Below are 4095 nucleotides of genomic sequence, written 5' to 3'. Positions count from 1 at the left end.
GAACTGCCCTTCTGCTAGTTCCTGTCTGCTCGCTTTCTGGTCATATGTCCTCTTTTGTCGTCGTGCACTAAGCTTCAATACGTGTCGCGCCCGTTCATGAGCTGCACGAATTCTTGTCCGAAGTTTCTCAACGTAGTCGGTCTTCACTCCGATATCCGGCGCTCCAGTAGTGGGTAGCATTAGATCAAGAGGGAGGGCTACTTCTCTCCCTAGCACCATCATATTGGGTGTTTCCCCTGTCGATTCTTGTGGTGTGCATCTATATGCGAAGGTTGCACATGGTACATGTTCATCCCAATATCTTTGATTACGATATGGATCTAGCATGGTTGCCAACATGTTTACAAGGGTACGGTTGAACCGCTCAACCATGCCATCAGACTTCGGGTTGTAAGGTGTCGTCCGTGTCTTATCTATCCCTAGAATTTTGCACAATTCTGCAATAAGGTCCGACTCGAAGTTTCTCCCCTGATCAGTGTGTAACTGTCGTGGGACACCATACCTCAGCACGAAGTTCTCCACAAAACAACGGGCAACAGTTTCGGCCCTCTCATTTGGTATTGGGTAGGCCTCCATCCATTTGGAGAAATAATCGCCAACAACGAGTATGTACTTATTGCCTCTATCAGACTCAGGAAAAGGACCTGTAATGGCCTTCGCCACCCTCTCCATCGGACTGCCAACAGCCTGCTCTTTAAGTGGGGCTCTCTTTTTCTTCGGTGGTGATTTCTTTCGGGCGCAAGCATCACACTGCCGAATCCACGTTCGAATCCAACTGCGCATCTCCGGCCAGAAATAACTTTGAGTTACCCTAGCTGTAGTCTTTGCAACTCCCAGATGTCCGCTGGTTTTTCCCCCATGAAGTTCTTCTATAGCTGCCGCTCTCATCTCTACTGGAAGGACCAGTTTCCAACTAATATCATGTCCGTCATCTGATTCCCACCTACGATACAAAACTCCATCCCGCACCTCCAATAAGTTCCAAATCTGCCAGTACACTTTGTCAGTTCAGCTCAATCCAGCCATTTCCTCCCATGGCGGTTGTGGCCCGCCTTGTTCCTTGATTTCCATAACTCTCCGCATTGAATTATCTTCCAGTTGGGCTTTACGAATGTCATCGAGGTGAGTGTTGGGTTGTATTTGGACCGCTCGTACAAAAGCATTAGTTCCTGATGAATCTAATGGTGGTTCCATTTCGGCCTCTACGCCTGCCCAGGCTTCTTTCTTCTTCTGCATGTTATCTGCGGTCTTTCCACATTGTCCACATGGTTTCCTTGATAGTCCATCAGCGTTCCCATGTTTTAGTCCGGGCCGGTGGACCACTTCAAAATCATACTCTCCTATCGCTTGTAGCCATCTCGCTAGCTGTCCTTCTGGCTCCTTGAAATTCGTCAGCCAGCGCAATGACGCATGATCGGTCCTGATCACAATATGACGCCCATAAAGATACTGGCGATGGTGCCTTAAGTACACTACCACTGCTAACAACTCTCGTCGTGTAGCACAATAATTTCGTTTGGATTTACTCAGTGTACGGCTTGCATAGCTGATTACTCTTTCCTCGTCACCCTGGATTTGTGAGAGTACTCCACCAATACCTACATCACTCGCATCAGTGTCCAATATGAACAGTCCCTCCGGTAGAGGGTAGGCCAAGATTGGTGACCTTGTTAATCGAACCTTTAGTTCCACAAAAGCTTCCTCACAGTCAGTATCCCATGAGAATCTTCTGGCTTTCTCAGTTAGTTTATACAGTGGTGCTGCTATTGCGGCAAAACCCTTGATGAAACGTCTATAGTACAAGGCTAATCCTAAGAAACTGCGTACTTCTCTGACTGAGGTCGGTGTAGGCCATTCCTTTATGACTTCAATTTTAGCCGGGTCAGTCATCACTCCGGCATGCGAAACTCGATGCACTAGATACAAGACTTCCTGTTTGAACAGGGTGCACTTATTTGGTTTCAATTTTAGGCCTGCTCCTCGTAATCGAACAAAGACTTTCCTAAGGCGGTTGATCTCCTCCTCTACAGTTTTCCAATACACGATTATGTCATCTAAATACACCAGTAGTATATCCCATTGCAATCCAGAGAGAACATGTTCCATCAGTCTCTCAAATGTTGATGGAGCGTTACACATCCCAAACGGCATTACCTTCCAGGAATACAGGCCCCCACGCACTACAAATGCTGATCTATCTTTCGCCTCGGCATCGGCATCTAATTCAACTTGCCAATATCCTTAGGCGAGGTCCAAGGTGGAAAACCACCTGACTCCTGAAAGTGCGTCAGGTGAGTCGTTTATCCTAGGTATGGGATAGGCATCTTTTATGGTAACTGAATTCAAACGCCTGTAATCCACACAAAAGCGCTTCGTCCCGTCCTTTTTCGTGACCAAGACAACATTTGATGCCCATGGGCTCTCCGAATGCTCAATCAGGCCTCTGTCTAACATGTCCTGCACTTGCTGGTTTATCTGTTCTCTGGCCACCATCGTCTGGCGCCGGATTGTTCCTTAATTGGTTGTGCCGTTCCAACATTTATGTGGTGTTTTACTTCGCCAGTTCTCCCTAAGTCGTAATCTCCTCTAGAAAGCACATCTTGAAATTCGGCCAAAAGTGATGCAACTTGTTCGTGGTATTTTCCGTCAATGGATGCCACGCTCCGCTGCAACAGATCACTAAGGTGCTCGGGTACTCGTCCGCTGCTAACAGGCGGCTCCTTCCCTGTATGTGTCGATTCGATTTGGTCTTCTAATATTGGTGTTAGATTGCCAACTGTGGTTCCCTCTCGAAGGACTCGTCGTTCTTTACCAGGGTTAAAAACGCGTAACGGCAGTTGTCCGTCTTCAACCTTCACTACTGTCCTTGCTAGAAATAGGCCATTCTTAGCCAGCTCCTCTTCTTGGTTTGGTTACACTATTTCTACTACCGGGCAGCTCGTCAACATTCGGGCGAATCCGGTAAGTATGTGTTCATGACCTGGTAATATCACAGTTGTATCTTCTATAATTACGTTCGAATTGAACTTGGTACCTTCGGGTCCAGTTAAACTAATTAATTCCCTTCCAATTTTCATCTGGAGTTTCCCCAGGTCCAATAACGATCCACTTGATGTGAGAGAACGTCCATCCCTAGTAATCCAGCCACTTTTAAATTTGGTCTCTAGTGAGGTCCCATCTGCTTGTTGAAGGTTCCTCTTTGCTCTCCGAAGTTCTGGACGTTTTTCTTTGGGTAATTGGTAATATAAATTGGAGGACATAACTGTGTCGGAGGCTCCTGTGTCGACTAGTAGGTTAGCCTTAATTCCATTTACTTTAGCTGGTACATACAATCCTTCTCTTGGGCTGTATTGTGAGTATGTCCTTTTCTCTGGCTGATTTATTGTGTCGTTGAAGGGGTTCTTCCGCTTCCTTGAGTATTTGATGGGTCCTCGGTTCGTTCCAGCCTTCTCCCGACCCCTGGAGTCGGCTGCACGTCGTTTCCCGATTGAGGTGTGCAATTTTTCGGGCAGCGTCGAGCAATGTGTCCCTCCTGTCTGCAATTATAACACACCAGTCTTCTCCTCTGCTGCCACATTTTCCCGTCCTGCCCAGCTGGGGTTTCGGCTACAGACGTCGTCTGTTTTGAACGCAGGTTTGCCTCTATACGTCCCATCCAATCTGCTATTTTTCTCTCAAAGGCTACCTGCCTTGAATCTTCCTCCGGTATAAGCGGTCTAACATATTTCATAGGCTGTCTAGGGGGCCTTTCATCCTCCAATTTTAAGAAACTCTCTGTGGATAACGCTGCACGTATGGCTGTCTCTTATACACATCTAGATGTGTATAAGAGACAACTCTCTGTGGATAACGCTGCACGTATGGCTTCGTCTAGAGTGGAAGGTGCCGCTCGGAAGATCCCTTCTCTTATTTCCGGTCTTCCTACTGCCTCCATATAGTGCCCCTTCGCTAAGCGTTCCACTGCGGCCTCGTCAAATTCAGGATATGCCAGGTATGCCAACTCTCGAACAGCTTGTCCTAGCTCTTGAAGGCTCTCCGTTGGTCCTTGCCTCCTTAATCGTAATGTCATTAGATGGTTTTCTGCTTTCCGTCCGG

The sequence above is a fragment of the Anneissia japonica genome, unplaced genomic scaffold, assembly GCF_011630105.1.
Source record: "Anneissia japonica isolate Jap-2015-1 unplaced genomic scaffold, ASM1163010v1 scaffold288273_len80149_cov108, whole genome shotgun sequence".
Classification (NCBI taxonomy): Eukaryota; Metazoa; Echinodermata; class Crinoidea; order Comatulida; family Comatulidae; genus Anneissia; species Anneissia japonica.
The sequence above is the reverse complement of the archived record's forward strand: the minus strand, read 5'-3'. Positions refer to the sequence as shown.